This window comes from Tinamus guttatus, unplaced genomic scaffold, assembly GCF_059628265.1.
Source record: "Tinamus guttatus ecotype Peru unplaced genomic scaffold, ASM5962826v1 Tinamus_guttatus_pri_ptg000125l, whole genome shotgun sequence".
In the NCBI taxonomy this organism is placed as follows: domain Eukaryota; kingdom Metazoa; phylum Chordata; class Aves; order Tinamiformes; family Tinamidae; genus Tinamus; species Tinamus guttatus.
The window spans coordinates 3,720,097-3,740,456 of record NW_028288659.1 but is presented as its reverse complement, the minus strand read 5'-3'; the positions used below and the strand labels follow the sequence as shown (position 1 = coordinate 3,740,456).

At 42.2% G+C, this 20,360-nt stretch overlaps 1 pseudogene; it reads right to left on the bottom strand.

Annotated features, from left to right (window-relative positions):
- Positions 1-2,276: 2,276 nt before the first annotated feature.
- Positions 2,277-8,545, bottom strand: LOC104581161 (aldo-keto reductase family 1 member B1-like; annotated as a pseudogene).
- Between the last annotated feature and the right edge of the window lie 11,815 nt (positions 8,546-20,360).

The following is a 20,360-nucleotide window of genomic DNA, read 5'->3' as shown; positions in this document are numbered from 1 at the left end:
AATTTAGCAACCTCATTGTTGCTTCAGTAAATCCAAGTTCTTCTTAAGTGTCTTTCATGTCAAACAAGGCTGCAGTCTGGTCACCAAAAGCCCAACACCTTCCCCGTGGTTGGCTTTCTAAGTACTAGAAACTTAGTACTCTAACTACTTGCACTAAGTTTTTCAGTTGGGCGCATTCAGAAGAGAGGTGTGGGGATGTACCTGCTACAATAGGCCCTTGCTTATCCATGTTACTGCACTGCATTTTGTTTGGGGTGCTCATAGGTTTGTTTCAGCAGCTCTGTGTTCTTTACAAGAGCTACCTTTTGGTAGAGGTGTTCTGTCATTTCTAGGACACTTCTTTTTATTCAGAAATCTTGCAAAGGTCTGAAGTAGGTTGAAGGTATGTTATCATATCCTTTACAGATTTAAAAAATACAAAGAAAATCACATGGCCATGAAGTCTGTATCCTAATTGTGAGCCTTAATTACATAATCATCCTTCCTCGCTGCAGGCAGTACTGATGCACATTGTTCTGCAAGTGGACTGGAAGACCCCAAAGGAACAGTAGGATTTGAGTCATGTGTTAGAGCACAGGGACAAGAAGTCTTTACAGACTGCACTAAAACTCCAGTAGATGCTTGTTCCACTGATACTTTTTTCTCCAAAAATCAATCTAATAACATTGTTGGGGAAGAACATAAGCAGATAGTACACAGGAAGCAGTACAAGGGAGGGAAGATGACTGTTGGCTTCTGTACTTACCTGGTTGATCAGCAACATTGACGAACACGCTTAGCAAGAACTATCCCTCCAGGTGTCCTTTATCAGACTTTAGATTTGCTGAGACATTCAGTCTTAGCTGCTGCTATTCTACTGATAAAGGCTGTATTTATATACTCTTGCAGATATGGCAAGCTAAACATACAACTCTCCTGCCAGGATATTTAGCAGTTCTTAAATAGGAGCGCTCATTAAGTGAAGTGTTCCAGACACGTAATTCAGCAGTGTTCTCCAAAAAGCTTTCAATCAGTTCCACTGAATTAACTGAACATTGTGAGAATCAAAATATATGCATATACGTGTGCATATATAGTACTACATAGTAAGAGCTTTTAATGTCAAATGGATTATCTTACAATAACGACTAGAAGATAAAATTAGCATGCTTTGACTTTTTGTCAGAAAATGCAAGTCTTTAAATTTCTGCAAGATTTGTCAAGATTTACAACTAAGACTGCTTTTTAGAAGTTCCACAGATTTGGGATTATTAAACTTTAATTGACAATTGACATGCTAATGGAAAATATATTTGCTACAACTGAATGTAGCAAAGACATAGAAAAATGGTTAATGTAACATGGTTGATGAAAAGGGAAGAAAGCAAGCATGCTCGAAGTTACTCTACAGATTCCTGTGAAATACATTCTTCCATCTTACAATACATACTGTACTTACGCTGTTATTTAGCATGCACAAAGTATTACAAATCACGTGAAACGAGAAAATGCAGTCTTTCTAATTCCTGAAGGATCTCATGATAATGTCGGTTTATTATTCTTCTAAAAAGGGTAGTCCTTGTGATTTTTGAATCTTAAAAAAAAAAAAAAAGTGCGTATGGTTAAAATACACTAAGAATATAGGCTCAAAGCTAGAAAGAATTAGCTTTTCCCCCTGACAAAAACTCTGCAAAACTGTGAACTGTAATGAAAACACAGAAGTGAATCTCCTTAGTGTCCCCAAGGCAGTAAAAGTTAGAACTGTATTAATATACATACTCCCAGCCGGTTCTCTGGAAGTTTACTAAACTTCTCTGCAATATGTGCCACTGTCATGAACTCCTGAGTCTGCAGTGGGTAACTGGACAACGGAATGAATCACAGATCTTGAAAATCTGTCTAGCCAGCCTATTATGTAGACAGAGCCTTAATAATGTAGGCATAAGTACACAGGCATAAACTTTCATGTCAAAAAAATTTACAACTCATTCCTAAAAAGGAATTTCTTTACACTGACCGTATCATATAAAGTAGCTAAAGAAAACAAAGCAAAGAAAAAATGCAGCCAAGCTCGAGTTTGGAGCCGCTTTTGGCTTCGGAGCGGTTTCACACGCATTCCTGCATGCATGTTAAATAGTGTCTCAGCACACACAAAAGAAATCCCAACACCACCAACCTATTCAAGGCAGTACTCTAGTAAGGCCCAGTGCTGCACTCCAGCAGTTACTGATGTGACCATATACCGGCTAAAGTACCCTAATTTTGTATTTTAAAGTGAGGCTATCAGATGCTGTCCATTAGGGGGATGGCCAGGATGTGTCCTGCTGCAAGATCAAGGCGGAGTATGAAGTACTCAACATACAGATCCGATATTGCTTGTTAAAGCTGAGGATTGTTTCCATGTCTTCCTTAACCAATTCAAAATTGAACACCTGAATAAAGATCCCAAACAGCTGTTTTACTTTGAAAAGAGATATACATAAGTTCACTTACAAAAAGAATACTGAAAACTTAAGAAGAAAAGCATTGTATTTGCCAAGGCATAGGAAGTGTTGCAATGGGTGCACATGTTTGTGGTGAACAATGAAAAAAGGCTTAAAGTTAAAATGCTCGTGACAGCCTAGTTATGTCATGTTTGTGTCACGAGGTGGAGAAGTCAGTATCTCTTACTTGATCTGCTTGGAAGGACACTTGGATCCTTATTTTTAAAACAACTTTTAGCCTTTACCAAGAGCTAGCCTGTGTGATACCTGACAGACACAAGATTTTTCCCCAGCTCTGAGTATGAACGAGGTGCTTTGTAACACCGGCAGAGTGGATTTTCTGCATGAGAATTTAAACACCAGAAGAAGTTTGTAATGTACCACCTTACTTGAAAATGTTCCTCAATACGGTGTGGAGTGACAGATTCGGGAATTACACACACATTTCTTTGAATCTGTAACCGGGTAAGCACCTGCAGGAACAGGGCGGGATTTACAGCCAAGAAGTTTTGCCTGTTTTCTGAAAGCCAAAAATATACTTGCCTACATGCTTCCCAGCAAGCAGCTCTGCTGATAAGCCGAGATTAATCACACAGGGAAATACAAGAAGCACTTTGCTAGACCCTTAGTTATTGAGCGAGCTCATTTAATCATCATTGTCTCCGAAGTTGAGATGACAGTATGAGAACATGTTGAATAAGAATGCAGAGCTGACCACAATGCTGTGGAGAGAGGTGGCTAGTTTGCCAATTAAAGACCACCAGGCGAAAGCAAAAGACTTTCAAGGACTAGAACTGTCAGTCATTAAAACTAGTATGAGAAACAGTTTGTGGCTTTTTTTTTTCTTTTTTAAAGAATAAAAAAAAATACATTGGAGAAGAGACATGGAGCTGGAACACAGCTTTCCAAAATGGTTTTGTAAATAATTACTTGAGCACAGGGGGAAAAAAACACATGTCACTGTGCGGGGGGAAAAAAAACCCCTATGTCTACTGTTTACCTGAGCTGAGGTTTTACTGTACTTGAGTGCAATTTCCTTAATTTGGGGTTATCAAGAAGGGAAACATCCTCAGCCTTGGGCCTGTTAATATAAAAAGTAGACTTCAGTAACTGAAAGAAATCACTATCTTCTCCCTAAAGCTGTCATACAATCACAGAATGCTTAAGGCTGGAAGGCGCCTCTAGAGGTCATCTAGTCCAACCCGCTGCACACGCAGGGTCACCTAGAGCATGTGGCACAGGACTGCGTCCAAGCAGGTTTGGAAGATCTCCAGAGAAGGAGACTCCACAACCTCTCTGGGCAGCCCGTTCCAGTGCTCCATCACCCTCACTGCTAATAAATTTTTCCTTAAGTTCCTGCGGAACTTACCATCTCACTTTATTTTACCACTTTATCACTGCTGCAACAAATTGGTAAGTATTTTTCTAACTGCCTACTTTTTTCTATATCAGATCTTGTCCACATACTAGGACTGTCTTATTGTATTGACTCCTACTTACGTCCAAGAAAGAAGTCCCACAAATATTCTTACCATGGCCAGCTGGGAGCCCTAAGGGGACAATATGTGGTTACAGAGATTCCTTTGGGGTGGCAAAAATTAATCAACTCTTCCTGGAGAAGAAAAGGATGGCTCTTGATCTGCAGACACAAACATTAGGTTTCTCCAGAGCAGTTGATATTTTCATGAAGGTACTTCTAGGTTTTCTGTCACTGTAGTGACCTGTGAAGCCCACATAACAGACCCCACATCAGCTTGGAGAGGTAGCTCTTTTCACAGGTACAATAGTGTCTTTGCTCAGAGACCAACCCCCCACATCAGAGTTTCCTGCCTTCCCTGCTCCATCAAGCCCGTTCCCAATCACTGTGCAACCAGAACCCATTTCCCCTGTTTCTCTACTTCTGTAACCCAAGTAAAGCCTTTTCCAACCCTCTTTCTTCCCCCCCTCCTCTTCATCCCTACATAATTCACCCTGCCCACTGTTGAAGCTGACTTCTGGTCCTTTCTTTTCATGCAGCCTCATTTTGCCCAGCACTGGAAAGTCTAAGGGTTCATCTGCACCGCTTGGCTATCAGCCTGCACCAGTTCAGTGCTACAGGCAATAGAAAATGAAGCTTCGGGTTTCCGGCTCATGAACGGTACAGGTTTCTCACACAGTAGGAGCATATAAAATTCCGAGTTTTTCACTGCTTAATAATTCAGCCAATCATTTCAGCAGAGATATCAAAAAGCACAGCCTTGACACAAAAAGGTATTTCAGTGCCAGAGATGTCCCATTAAATTCAATACCAGAGACAGGTGTTTCACCACTACTACTGAATTTGAGAACAGCTTACGTGATTATTTGCAGGTTTGTATTTTAAGCCTGATTTGCTGAAGAGCCAATCTATCCATGTGTGAAGTTGGAGATTCCAATGGCCTTTACCAGCCCTGCATCCACCAGCTCTTCCATAGCATAGAAATACTACAGAATCAAACTTGCTATTGAATTAAGATATTTTCTTCATCTGGTAAAACTGCCGCATAATAAATAGTAAAAATCACTGTGCTTGGGATTTAGTTTGAGATGGTGTTTGCATAGCACACGGAACTATAAGACCCTGGCCAAGGACTTAAGTCTCTTGAGCATTATTGTAATACAAATAAATAATAGCAATATTCAAGATTAATAACTGTTTCACTATGATTATTTCAGAACAACAAAACTGCTTCAGAATATTATCCTTAAGTAGACCTTCTGATCTAAAGTAGAAGGTTTTGTTGTTGTTCTTGTGGGGTTTTTTTAGTAATTCCTCTGGTTACCAATAATTATCCAGTGTGATGCTGTGCTCCTTCCCCCACCTAATGTGCTCTCTTCACTGACCTCCTTGCAAACAGCACATAGGTAGGTCACACGGCAGCTGAGATCCATCCCGCATGCTCACCATGACGGAGTCAATCATCTCCCGCTACACAGATAGGGGTCAGTTCCCAGAGCGCACTGAGCTCTCCTGCACTGCAGAGCCCCTTTTTGAGCAAGGACGTTTCTCAAGGTTACTCCCAAGACCGAGAGATTCCTGACGCACAACAGAACCTTGGTAAGTGATTAATAGCATGCTAAACTTCGCAGATAAATTCTTTACACATAAACTGTTGACAAAATCTGGGATGAGGACTGGATCCATCTGCACCCAGACTCCTCTCTGGAGGAGTTTGGAAAGCAATGAACTCCATTCTGAACCTCAAGACCCAATCAGAGGGTCTCCCTGACATTTTCAGCTGACCCTGTCCTCCATGTAGAAATAACTGGGCAAACCCTGTCATTTAACCTCATTAAATCACTGCATATCTAAGACTGAACTTTTTTTGAGTCACCATCTGAAGTTAATAAAATATATTGCTACCTCTCTCTTGCGAGTGAAGTGCAACCTTCCTCACTCATCCAATAATAAGAAAAAGTTTGTAGTTGGGAACAGAGTAGCATAATAAGGAGCTATTTTGGAAGAACTGTAACAGAATACCTGACCATCTAGACTACTTGATTTCACAAGGGACATGTAGCACCAGGCAGCAGCAGTAGAGAATGAGCTGCCCTTCTCCCTCTAGCCCTAGTTCTTTCCCACTAACAAAAAGCAGTTCAATTAACCTTACTTAGTTTGTCACCTGCATAAAAGAAACACAGGAGAAAATGACCTCCTATGTAACCTTTAAAGAAGATACATTTCTTTCAATAAATAATTTTTATTTCAAGTTGCTATCATAAACAGCACCTGAAATGTCCTCTCTTTTCTTTCAAATAAACAACAAAGATGTGTTTATTCTTCATCTGGTGGAAGGGAAAAGGCATCAACGGATCTTCCACCGACCTAACCTGGCTGAGCCCACCAGTACGTAGAAGGGAAGCCCAAGTCATCAGCCAAGAAGACGTGTGAACTCACATCCAAGTCCTGACTCGCACACAGCCTACTTGCACAGCAAAGGCAGCTTCAGCAACAGACTCTGGCCAGTCCCAACACTTTCTATGGGAGGAAGAACTGGACCATCAGGTACGTGAGCACAGTCACAATTCCTCTGATGTGGTAGGGACAGCTCCGGTAGGGCAGTAGGGTGGAGCTTGCTACGTCTCTATCTACCAGTTAATGAAGCAACAACATATGCAACAACTGAGCTGTCCGGAGGGACAGCTCAGCTCCAGACGGATCTCAAGCCACCACAGGGTGCACAGAGCCTCAGAAGTTTGCTACAGCAAAGCCCACCCAGCAGGCCTGGTACGCAGTGGGCACTAAGGCATCTCAATTTTGGCCAAATAATACAAGGAGGCTAAGGGCCCAGAGCAATCAACAAACTACAATTCTTCACATCAGAAAGTGTCTCAAAATGATTCCCAGTGTAGAAGGCATGGTCTTTTCTGACTGTTATTTCAAACTAGAAAGAATACCTCATTTTCAGGGAACTTACCTCCCACGCGTCCAGAAACTCCATATCACTGGGAATGATCATACCATTTTAATCGGCAGGAAAGAGCTCCTCTCCTTCTTTTCAGCATGAAAGAAAAGGGTATTTAAGGTAGGCTGAATTGCATATAGTTAAAGAATTCATTTAGAAATTCTACAAGTAAGTGATGTTGGAGTCACGCTGGATATCCTGGGTTAAGTTTGTGCTGGGGAGAGAAGTGCCAAAAATAGTAATGTGCATGAATACAGTAATCTTTCAGCAAATCTGCCTCTTGAGAACCTGTCCTACAGGCAGAGGAAAGGCAAATGCTTTCATGTTCTTCTGTCAGGTTGAAAGAAGCCTAGGGATGTGGACACAATGGGGAAACGAGGATTTATTTAACCTGGGGGTAGAGAGAGGAGAGAAAAATAGGAACTAAGTAATTCACAACTGTTTGATCCAGAATAAGCAAATCACAGCCAAATCTCAGGAATGTGATGTGGATGTTGATTTGATCCATGACATGGAAATGCTGTACCAGAATTTAAGGTGTTTTTGCAGTACAGTGCCTGTCTTAAATAGGCATGAGCATATCTGTCTTCCTCCCCTGCATATGGAGGTTTGTCATTATGCCTTAATGATGTTTAACAACAGTCTTCATTAGGCAGGTCTAATCCCAAATGAGAAAGCGGCAGAGCCAGAGGAATTAAAGTCTTGGTACCTTGAATCCCAGGGGCCAGTACATCAGGTAGAGATTCAAGTAATCCAGCTGGAGAGCCACAAGTGTTTTCTGGCACACTTCCTTCAACAGGCTTTTCTTGTAAAATGTACACCACTGCTGCAAGGATAACACGGAGTGCATGAGCGGCTCTCCTGACCCGATGACCACAGAGCATCCTTGGCAGGGCAAACTCATGGCTACAGAGGCATGTCACTGTATAGCACATTTTATCTTCTTGGGGAAGTTTCTATTTTGTGAAATGTATTTTATTTGAGGCAATACTCACTGGTTGAATAAGATGAGACCGAGATGCTCTAAAATTCCACCAAGCTGGACAACAATTAAACAAAATGAAGAAAAGAGGCAAAAGTGGTAAAAATCAATCTGCCAGTTTCCAGCAGATAGAAGTTACTTTATTTTTCCTATCATTGTTGTGGGGGGAAAAAACAAAACAAAGCATAACACACAGGAGTTAAGAAGCAGAGCCTAGCAGCGCAGCAGGAGTGACCGCGAATACAATAGCCCTGTTTCCTATCTCAGAAGAAACTGCAAGCACGGCTTCAGTTCCTGTCTCCATCATTGACAATAGATATGGACTACAAAAAAGTTCCCCGCAAAATGAGCGTGATTTTCAAGAGTTGACCTCTTCCTTCCCTCCATCCACAAAACACATAGAAAGAAAGGGGTTAATTCCCAGAGCACCCTCCTTCTCTGGCACATTGCACAGTGAGACCTTTGACTCTCCTTTGGAGAACAAACCCTTGCATGCCATAATTTATCTGCAGAGATACCTTGCTGACAATGAAAAGGTCTTCTCATGTCACAACTCCCTCCTCAATTGTTTCTCGTAGCACCTCCTCTATCTCCCACTCATTCTGACACACATACGCAAAATCAAAGTGGCAGTATCCCACATCGATGGCAAAACCCACAGCAAGTCGAGCTTCTCCTCAGAGAGCTGAAAAGAGGTGTCGGTCATTCTGGAAACTGAAGAAAAACAAGCTTTCTGTCCTCCAGACTTTAAACCTCTGAGCACCCATGAGGTGGATATCAATAATTAAGATCTTCCTTTAGTTATTTTCCTGGAATAAAGTGAGGTGGATAACAATAATTAGGATCTTTCTTTAGATATTTTCCTGGAATTAAATGAGCGCTCTGGAGCACAGCAAAATTGACTATGAGAATCACTGAGGGATTATCAGATCACCTTCTACTATTTTATAGGGCTTGAACATTCACATTCAGACCATAGAGCATATAGATATAAGCTCTTATTTGCCTCGAAATTAAAAGTAATTTTAGCTGGAGACTTTGGCAACATGCACAAATGAATCATCTCTGGAAGCCCAGGTGAACCTGGGCATGAACAAGAGGGCTCTTGAGGACCCCAACAAGACAAGGGATGGCGACAAACGCTTCAGACAGTGCCACCTCCCGAGTGAACACACACACTGCAGCGTTTCACAGCAAAGTAAATCACTATTTGATGACTGGATGTCAGTTCTGGAAAGTATTAGATGACACTTCAACATGCTGTGAAACCACGACCACCTCCTACATTTAACTGAATTACATCTTTGCTGACCATCTTAGCTTTCAGTTCTCCAAGTCTTTCCATTCAAAGGGTGCTTGGTTGTCTTGCCTAAATTTGAAACACTCAAGCAGAAATCTCATTAGTTTTCCTAAGAGGAAGATGGTTTCATGTTTTACAGGCTGTTTTGCATTCTCTTTCCCATCTCGCTCCTACCGATGCTCCTAAAGTGTCATGGGAAAGCTAGCAAACTGCCACCTGCAAAATGCCAGACATTATAGCATATCTTATCTTTGGATACTGCTGTAGCATGAGAAAGCTCTCTGCAGAGGACAGCGAGCTCCCTAGGGGAATAAAAAAATAACAAATCCCACACAACCAACAGTGATCTGCAGTGCTTTTGCGTGGAGGAGGACTTGGTGGAAAAACAGAGCTGGTAAAATACCTTATGATTACCAAAAATATGTAACTTGAGATATTTGTCAGAAAAATAATCCCTTGCTTTTTACAAAGTGCTTCCTGAACAGCACTTCAAATTCCTGAAATCAGAGTGACCAGGGAAAGAAAGAGTCCATTGTCACACAGCTTGTAAAGCAGGGTGTAGCAGCTGACATTGTGCTGGAGACCTTTGTATCAAATAACTTTGATTAAGCAATCTCAGAGGGCCTGGGGCATCTTTACATTGCATTGACAGAAGGTATTTTTGTGGTGGCAGGGATCATATGTCCAAACATTTCCTCCTATTCAGTCCTAGTGTCCAAACAGGTTCCTTGAGAGATCTCACAAACTATAAAATCAATACAACTGTTATAGCAAACATATATCATATATTCATAATATAAATGAAACAGGCAGTCTGCCCTAAGAGGCAACATATAACACAGACTTCATTTTTAAACTACTTCAAAACTATTTAGGGCTCTTCATGTCTTCTATCATCATCAATAATAACTGTGAGTAAAACAAATTCAGACCCATTTTTATATGTTATCTGATGACTAGACACAGCTGGTCAAGAAATACAACACAATTTAAGATGTTTTTATGCTGACTGGACAGCAGTTCATAGATCTGGCAGCTTTAGTTGAACATATTTAGTTTACAATTTTAAGTGCAGGGGGCAATTCAGTTTCTCTTTTTAATTTAAATAAGGTCTCTTTTCTCTCCTTTTATTTTTTTCAGCTCATTTCCAAAATCATTTTACTCTTATAATCCAGTACATCCAGAAAAGTCCTGACTTACCTCAGGTCAATAACACAATATTTGCAGGTAAAAAAACTGCCTAAATTTTTTTTTTGCACAACACTGTGTACTCATCTGCTTCCATACAAATAAGTTAGCTTCAATTTCTAAGTAGTTTATGTAAGTTCCCGTTCCCAAATCCACTGATCCTCATTTAAATTCCCATTTCTACATGCAGGCCTCAAAGATGACACCTACACAGCATGCTAGGATATTAATAACCAGTGTTAAAACAAAACAAAACAAAGAAAGAAAGGCTAGGCTTTTTTTTTTTTTACTTTTGTAGTACTCTTTTTTCCTGCAGCTACGAAAATCACCTTGCTGTCACAACCTGCTCACTTGAAATATTTCAGGTTTCACAGCTCTCTTACACCTGTCCTGCAGGAAAATCTTTAAGATACAAGAAACACCCATAAAGGATTCAGTGCATTTTCCCACCCCAAAGGGAAACATGCTGAAAAAGATCTACCACAGCTCGCAGCAATTGTGACAGTTTGGCACGGGCCCCACAGGGGCACCTGCCAGGTGCCCAGCCCCAGGGTGGGCAGTGCCATGGTGGTGACTGCACACAGTCCCTCTGAGCCTCCCACAGAGGTTCCAGCCCCTCAACAAGTTTTACCTAGGCTTTGCCCCTTCCTCTGGTCCACTCATGGGCAGCTGGCATGGAAATGTGGGCAGATTTAATGTGATGAGAGTTGGAAAGGAGGGGAAGGTTGCATCTATCTCACCCTGCGGAGAATTTCCAAACTCACCATGTATGCCTTGTATGGGTTCACTTATGGAGCTCACCACACTCTTCACAGATCCTGCACAAACCACAGCAGCAACTTCTCCTTCATCTCCGTCTCTCTACAAGAAAGATTGTATTTGACAAGATCACCCCATAAAGAACAATTTTAGCTCTTACCTGTTGGTTCCCAAACCCACTGCAGTACGAAACAAGCAACAAATCCACCTATCTTAGAAGAAAGTCTTGGTCAGTCTCCAATGGAGAAAGTTGTCAAAAGAACTCTCCTCAATTTTCCAATGACTGGTTCATCCCCACAGCACTGGGCACTATATAATATACATTTGCTACCATGACTACATTGCAGCCCATGCCATTGCCCTCAGAGGCTGGACGGGAAGAATCTTGCATTCTATTTTCATGAATGTGCGGAGTGACATTTGCAAGGGGCAGCCGCCCAGTCTCCCCCCACAAATCCCATCCCATCGGGTTCTGCCTGATTAAAAGATCTTCCAAAAGTCTGCCAGAACTCCAAACCACCCCAGCAAAACACACCAGAGGCTGGACACCTCCTTTGCTGACAGGACACCAAGCCCTCAAAATCCCAGATGCAATCCCCAGCTTAGAGGCCTCTGCATCCAGACAGAAGGAACCAGCTCACTACCCAGCGGCAGAGCACTCCCCAGAATTTTGCAAGAACTTAGAGATGTGAGAGGTAAGTTTTTTTTTTTTTCTTCATCTAGCCATTGCTGGATTTTTCCTTCCCTGCCATCACTTTGCCTGTTACAGGCTAAAAATAGTCCTGGGGTAACAGCACGTTTCACAAGGCAGACTGTGCAATGCTCAGTGGCCCATGTGGGTCACTTTGCTAAAGCACTTCTTACTCTGCACAAACTGCAAGCAAAGCACACTCAGCCTGAAAGCACAAATCAGCTGCTTAGCAGGTCATGCACACACAAGATTGCAAGGACTAGCAACTGACTAGCAACTGCTGAGCATGAGCATGCTCAGCACATCTAGACAGACATCCCAGGAGCTTTTGTGGGCATGGGACAAGTGGTGAGGAGTTGAGTTCTGTACCCAGTGCCAAAAGGGTAAGGCTTCCAGGAGGGCTATTATCACCACATGTCTCCTGAGCTCACAGCCTAGGGAGGGACATGATCACCTTGGATGATTGCCTTCACCCTGGCTCCTCTCTGCCACTCATGCATTCAGATTCAGGAGGGGAGCCTCCTGCGCCATGCACACCAGTACCACTCACACGTGTTAATGTTCAAACAGTGCATCCCCAGAAAGCATTAATTAGTACAGTGCACCCTTTCTTAAGTCTTCACAAGGGCCTTGGTTCGCCTGGCCTTTAAGCCTTTGTGCAGCTTTTCATGGTACTTTTTTTTTTGTTGTTCAAGGAGATTTACCTCAGGAGCATTTCTCTTTCATTTTCTTGGCTACATATATACCAGAACTCTTTGTTATCTCTTATGTTCTTAGAAGAGTTTGTGACTTCTGGGGACATTTCCACAGGCAGGTGCAAACAACACTGTTTGACGTGTGCCCGCTTTAAAACCAACTCTTCTTTTGAAAGTAGTACAGAGTCAGAGCCAAACAGCTCCACTCTAAAAACTAATTGCTTCATAAAATACCTGTACAAGGTCGTTTAAGGTTTCTGTTTGCATTCATCAGGAAAGTGCTGCGCTCCGCTTACAGCTTCAAATGCCCAAAGCATTGCCAGAAGAAACAGCAGCACAGACTTCATCATGAAAGGCCTTTTCTGCTTCCCTGGCAAGAGGCCGCCAGGTCCGCTTTCCCTCAGTTTATCTACACTTGGCATCATCACACTTGGGTCAGAGCTATCTTCACAAGCTGTTCCTCCAGCCTCAAAAGGAAGCAGACCTTTCTAATCTGGCAAAGTATGACTTCATATAAGGCAAGATAAGAACTTAACTTTAATGACAGAATATCAGGACGGTCCAGAATATCGGTCCAGTCCTGTTCAATTTATTCATCAATGACCTGGATGAAGGCACAGAGTGCTGCCTCGGCAAGTTTGCTGATGATACAAAACTGGGAGGAGCATCCGATACCCCAGAGGGCTGTGCTGCCATCCAGAGGGACCTGAACAGACTGGACAACTGGGCGTTGAAAAACCTTATGAAATTCAACAAAGTGCAAAGTCCTGCACCTGGGGAGGAATAACCCCACACACCAGTACAGGCTGGGGACCGACCTTCTGGAGAGCAGCTCTGCAGAGAGGGACCTGGGTGTCATGGTGGATGACAAGTTGACCATGAGGCAGCAGTGTGCCCTCGTGGCCAAGAAGGCCAATGGCATCCTGGGATGCATTAAGAAGAGCGTCTCCAGCAGGTCAAGGGAGGTGATCCTGCCCCTCTACTCAGCCCTGCTGAGGCCACATCTGCAGCATTGTGTCCAGTTCTGGGCCCCACAGAGCTGCTGGAGAGAGTCCAGCGCAGGGCTACAAGGATGATCAGGGGCCTGGAACATCTGCCCTGTGAGGAGAGGCTGAGGGAGCTGGGCCTGTTCAGCCTGGAGAAGAGAAGGCTGAGAGGGGATCTGATCAGTGCCTATAAGTACCTCAAGGGAGGCAGTGAGGAGGATGGTGCTGGCCTCTTTTCAGTGGTGGCCACTGACAGAACTAGAGGTAATGGCCACAAACTGAAGCACCAAAAGTTCCATAGGAACTTAAGGAAAAATTTCTTGACAGTGAGGGTGACAGAGCTCTGGAACAGGCTGCCCAGAGAGGTTGTGGAGTCTCCTTCTCTGGAGATCTTCCAAACCCGCTTGGACGCAGTCCTGTGCCATGTGCTCTAGGTGACCCTGCATGTGCAGGGGGCTTGGACTAGATGACCTCTAGAGGTCCCTTCTAACCTTAAGCATTCTATGATTCTATGATTTTAGGAAGAAAAAGCTACCTGAGAAAGAAAAGCTATGGGAAGACCCCGAGCAGTCAAGTGAAGAGCCAGTGCTGGTTTCAAGTGAGGCAAAAAGTTAAGCCATCCTCATGGGGCCATCAGACACCAGTTTGAAACCTAGGCTGATATGACTGGATTTGATAAAATCTATCTGTGAGGATAACATGGGCAGGATAACACAGCAGAAGGAATGTGCCTATCAAAGATAAGCCCTTTTGGAGGAAGCTGCCTTTGATGGCTTACAGTTCCTCTGTGGGAGAAGTATCACAGGTATCATTACTGGCATCAATCAGACAAAACAGATTACTGTGATCTATTACTGTTAAAATTAGTCATAGCGATAAGAATATGATGTACACATTACATTATTTAGAATAACTACAATCTTACCAGCCTATATTTTTAAACCCATATTAGGATGTGGTCTTTTTTGAAGATCTTTTTAATCTGGAATTCCATTTTGCTCATTTTTATGTAAATACCAATGGCAACCAGCTGATCATTTGACTCTAGGAATTCAGAATTATACTGGAATAATACATCAAAATTATTTCCTTGTTACACTCAGGTATAATTTGGGGGATTACTACATTTCAAAATTTTAGACATTACACATATGTGTATATATACACACAGACACACACTTTATACACACACACACACAGAGAGATATATATAAATTCTACTTTTATATTTGTCTTGAAAACAGGGAATATCTGAACGTGACAATGAATCTGCCAGAGGTAAAGCAGAGAATCTTTGTACTTTGGTACTGCTCTACTCCTTTCTCAGCATCCCTTCCCCTTAAGAGTTGATAATCCCAAAACAAATAGAGAGGGAAGAGAAGAGTTACCAGGATATACAAAAATCTCTCTGTACTTGTACTTTTGGCCTTATCCTGCCTTTTAAAGGCCTTGTTATCTGTGTTCGACTTCATTTGCACAGTGACAGTACAAATATTCACAACTCCTTTGAGGTGGCCTCAAGGGTGTGTTGGGACTTCTGGCAGAAGTCCAAATAGTACTTTTTTTGTATCCAGTGCCAAGGTGAGACAGGCACCATGCTCTAACTGTGATGCAAAGAATTTCAGTACAGCCATTTCACCTAGCATTGACCACATACACTTAATTAGCAATCGGCCTTGGGCAGTTTATCTAGTGCTATGGATACAGGCATATCTGAGGTGTTTTTTTGCAAAAACCACTCAGGACTGGCAGAGTTTTTAAATGTATATACAATGTAATTTGCACACTGTCCCACTGCTCCAACAGCCCATCTGGACCTGGAAGCCATTTAAGTTATTTTGTGTGAAGTCAAAGCTGCCAATATACCAACTGAGTCTCCAGTGCAAGTGGCAAAGTCCCCTGGGAAAATTTAACCCATCTCTCAGCTGTTAGAGTGAGTCCTTTCTGAAACAGGCAGTGTGAGGTGCTATGGGCCATGTATTTGTACCTGGGTAAAGTAGTTGAAAGATTACCAGGTCCACCAGAAGCTTTTCTGCTTCTTGTATCCTAAAGGTAAACCAGACTTTGAATATCAAGCCAGGTGGAGTCCATAGCTCACACAAGCACTTAAATTCTTGCAGTGCTTCACAGACAACAAGCTACTGCCTTATGCAAACAAATTATTTAAATACTTTCAACACCAAATGGACCTCAAGGCACCATGGGCAAGTAATCTCTTCAGTCAAGCAGAACCATTCCCTACTGCTGTTCTGACATAACCCTTAAGGTATGGTGCAAATGTATTAATATAAATTTACTCAGGATCTAATCCAGCATCAGAGAATCACAGAATCACAGACTGGAATTAAATATTGCAAAGGCACTAACTTTGAGGTTGGAAGGGACCTCTAGAGATCATCTAGTCCAGCCCCCCTGCTCCAGCAGGGACACCTAGAGCACGTGGCACAGGACTGCATCCAAGCGGGTTTTGAAGATCTCCAGAGAAGGAGAATCCACAACCTCTTTGGGCAGCCTGTTCCAGGGCTCTGTCACCCTCACAGGAAAGAAGTTCTTCCTCACATGGAGGTGGAACTTCCTGTGTTTCGACTTGTACCCATCACCCCTTGTCCTATCACTGGCCACCACGGGGAAGAGTTTGGCCCCATCCTTCCTGCATTTTCCCATCAGGTATTTGTACATATTGATCAGATCCCCTCTCAGTCTTCCCTTCTCCAAACTAAACAGGCCCAGCTTGCTTACTCTTTCTTCACACAATAGATGTTCCACTCCCTTAATTATCTTCGTGGCTCTCCGCTGGACCCTCTCTAGAAGCTCCACATCCCTCCTGTACTGGGGAGCCCAGGACTGCACCCAATACTCCAGCTGCGGCCTCACCGTAGTTGAGGAGAGGGACAGTCCTCCCTTGACCTGCTGGTAACGCTCCTCCTCATGCAGGCCAGGATCCCATTGGCCTTCTTGGCCATGAGGGGACATTGCTGACTCATGGTTAACTTGTCAGCCAGGACTTCCAGATGCCTCTCTGTGGAGCTGCTTTCCAGCAGGTCAACTCCTAATCTGTCCTGGTACCTGGGGTTATTCCTCCCCAGGTGCAGGACCCTGCATTTTTGTCCTTGTTGAACCTCATGAGGGTCCTCTCTGCCCAACTCTCCAACCTGTCTAGGTCCCTCTGAATGGCAGCACAGTCCTCTGGAGTGTCGGCTGTCATATTTCAAGGTAATACATCCTTGAGTTTAAATTGCAACAACCCAGTTGGTAAGGCAACTATTAGAAAAAGAATAGCAATGGTGCACAGCAAGGGATATCATATTGTTTCACCTTAGCTCTATACTGCATATTTTTGTAAGGTGGAATTGATTAAGTGTCCAACTTGTGTGAACAAGGCCTTTAGCCCCCAGCCAGCATATCCCCCTGTGCTGTACTACATACTGAAGGGTGGAAATGAAAATGTATGTTTTTATGTGGTACTACCCCTGCTCTTCTTCCAAAGCAGATGCTATATATTTCTTGGGCCCTAGGAACAGTCTTAATAAGCACTAACTTTAACTACCTTATGACTATAATTAGTTCTTGACCAAGGTATAGCATTGTAAAGAACAACCTGAATCTGAAAAGTGAACTAGATTATTACTAGCTATCCAGTATCAATAATGCTCTCAGCCTCTTGTCATGTATAATAATACAGAAAAACAGCCAATCTCTTTTTTTTACAACTCTGAATTTTGCAAAAAGCTCAAAGACAAGCATGATAGAACAAGAGAATTTAAATCTCATCATCATCAAAATCCCACAGTATTTAAGACTGTGCTTATTGTTATTTCTATGTAACTTAATCAAGATAATCAAAAGCAGGGAGACAAAGGTTTTGTCTCAAACTCAGGAACAGCTAGCAATGCTCCAATGAAAGCATTTGGTGTGCTCTGCTCTCTGGAGGAAACTGCTCTGATGTTTCAGCAAACAATAAGAATTTCTGGCTGAGGGCAGCTGTACTTGCAAAACAGCCTTCTCATTTCTTACCCTTCTGGCGCAAATTACTGGTACTGCAAGAAAATATGAGAGCTAATTTAAGACATTTGAAGAGGAATTTGAAACAAAAAGTAATTTACAGCTTGACTGAAACAATCAGGACAAGGGTATCTGCTGCAAAAGCTGATTTTTCAGTCAGGAAGTCCTACTCATCCTTTGGCTGTGTTTCGGAAACACAGTTTTGAAATACACTTTTTGGGAACCCAGAGCCCTGGGTATGCAGATGGTAGCGGGGCGCATACCTCATGGAGCCATGTGGTCAGTAAACCCATGTCTTGCTTCGGAATAAATAGATCTAATGTGAACACTTCCACTGTCTACTCCTCTGAGACTGTGGGACCACCCTGGTTTATAAAGAATTCTGGTTTATAAAGAATCCCAGTCTTGCCGTTTGCTGCTCCGGGTCATGAGCTCTCACAGTCCAGCAGTGGGTGCAGCACTCACGTTACCAGCTCTGCTCTGGGAGGGCACTGGGAGAAGAGGGTGATTGCAGCACTAGGATAATCATTAAATTCCCCTGTCACAGCCAGACATAGGCTCTCCTTCCTTCCCCATGGAATTGAAGCCATTACCTGGTTTACACTGATTTTTATTTTGCAGACCTCAAGCACCCCTCAAACGAAGATCTTTTCTTTATCTACAGGAAACCAAAGCATACGATAAACCAATAGTTTGCACATTAAATTATTAATGGCATTAATAATTCATTAATATTAATATTAAATGCCCAGTCTTGAATTCAGAACCTGGCGAACAGGCTCCAGGTACAGCAGAGCCCTTTAGGGCTCAACAGCCAAACACCAGCACAGAGTCTGGGGCTGTTTCACCTTCTCCCTGAGGCAACATAATTTCACAGCACACCTGTCAAGATTTAGTAAGACTCCTTATATGAATGAGACTTACAGAAATGTAGCCTTTTCACATGTGCTGTGCTGATAATCACATGTGCTGATAATCAATATCACCAAAGTTGCATTCAGTCTTTCCTTAGGCAAAATTCTTGTGATTTGAATTAGGAAAAAAGATTCAAGCTTACTGAAAAAGTATCAAAACCTCAACTCACTAGCCTCTGCCTTCCTCTGCACCAGAGTGCCTCAAGTATTAGCAAGATCCTAGAAACATGTGTTCACAGCAGTTGTACCTAAACAATCAAAAAGAATTCAGGTAGGAGCTCACTAAATAGCCCCTTTGCTCTCATGTTCAAAGAAAGGTGACCTGAAAGGTGATGTATGGCCCATGTGAGCAACCCCCTGGAGCTGCCCACCCTGACAACGCAAGTATCACAGGACAGAGCTTTGCCACCTCATCCGCTAGTGGCTGTCACTGTAGTACTTCAGGGCCAGGTAAGGCAGAGGTTACTTTCACGTAAATAGTGGCATAAAGGGGTCTACCAGATTTAAGACCATTAAAATGTGATTTTAAAATCACTCCACCAAAATTTTAGTGTGGCGTTCCTTGTTTATTTTTCAGGAATCATCTTTTTTTTCACTTTGTAATTAAAAGATTCATTTTTTTTATCAATCACCTTGCAAACTTGCCTTTAAATCTGAATAACAACCCCTGACTCTCTTCTGCACAAACACCAATTTTGCAATGACATTCACAACATTCCATTGTCTTTAAAGACAATGGTCATTTTGTATCAAAATATAAATGAGTTTTCCATAATGAAAAATTAGATTTATTCCTTCATGCAAGTGGCATAAAATCCAAGAATGCCAGAATTGTGAAAAGCAGAATATTTTTATTTTGAGCTAGAAGTGCCTAGAGGGTTTATGGTGAAATAAATTACAGCTACTTCAGTGTAGTGTATGAATTGCTAGATAAACCAGCTGTTAAAAGGCAAACCAAAAAAAACTACCTCTACAGGAGGCTTTAGTTGGTCCCATCACTTTGTTTATAGCAGAAATCCAAGAACATTTGTGTGGGCACAGATAGAAGAACTGGTGGCACATTGCAATGCAGAGATGGACAAAGAGCTGGAGGGGAGCTCTTTAAAGCTGATATTATCAAAGCTGGCATTGTGTCAAACCAGGAAATTTCATCTGATAAGCCTAAATATAAGAATTTGGCATCATTCTCCCAAATTGCACTGCCCAGCACCACCTTTTTTTGTGCTCTGCTGAAGCCCCTAGAACAATTATTCACATATATTCTAAGAGTGATCTTTGCTCCTAAGCAACCAAGCTCCTGCAGTTAGTGCCTTTGCAATGTTTAATTCCTAACTACAGTTCTCAGATTAAATCTGTACTGAACTACTGTCAAAATTAATGTTAGTGCTCTAGTTAGTGCTCAGTAATTGAACTGTGCTGTCACTAGAGGTCAGAAGAGATCCTCACCATGGGCAATGATAGGTCCTAATGGAGCCATTTATGCTGCTTGGGAAAAACAAAACCACCAAAGGGTTTATTTTTAAGGGATCTTGTCCCATACTGCTTTATTCGAAGAGGAAAATGCTTGTGATTTTTTTTTTTATTCCCCACAGGCATTGACTGTAAAGATTTAATGCATGCCAACAAATACTTTCTTACTTCTTATAACATATTTGAGGCATTTTTTTCATAAACATGAAAGCTTATTTTTAAAATTCAAATTATAACAAATTAGAAATGCTTCAACAGTCTCTTAACTCATTATCTTCTCAGTTTCTGGCAGTTTACAGTCCTTCAGTTATTTCACATATACAGAGTATTGGATAAAGGACGCAAAAACTTGTTTTTTTTTCCTTGTTGTCTGAAAGGTGTTTTAGAAGTGTATATAGTATTCCTCAAAACGAACTGCCTTACAACTGTGCATCCTAGCCACAAGCGATAAATCAGGATTTATTTTTCAGCAGAATAAACAAAAAAT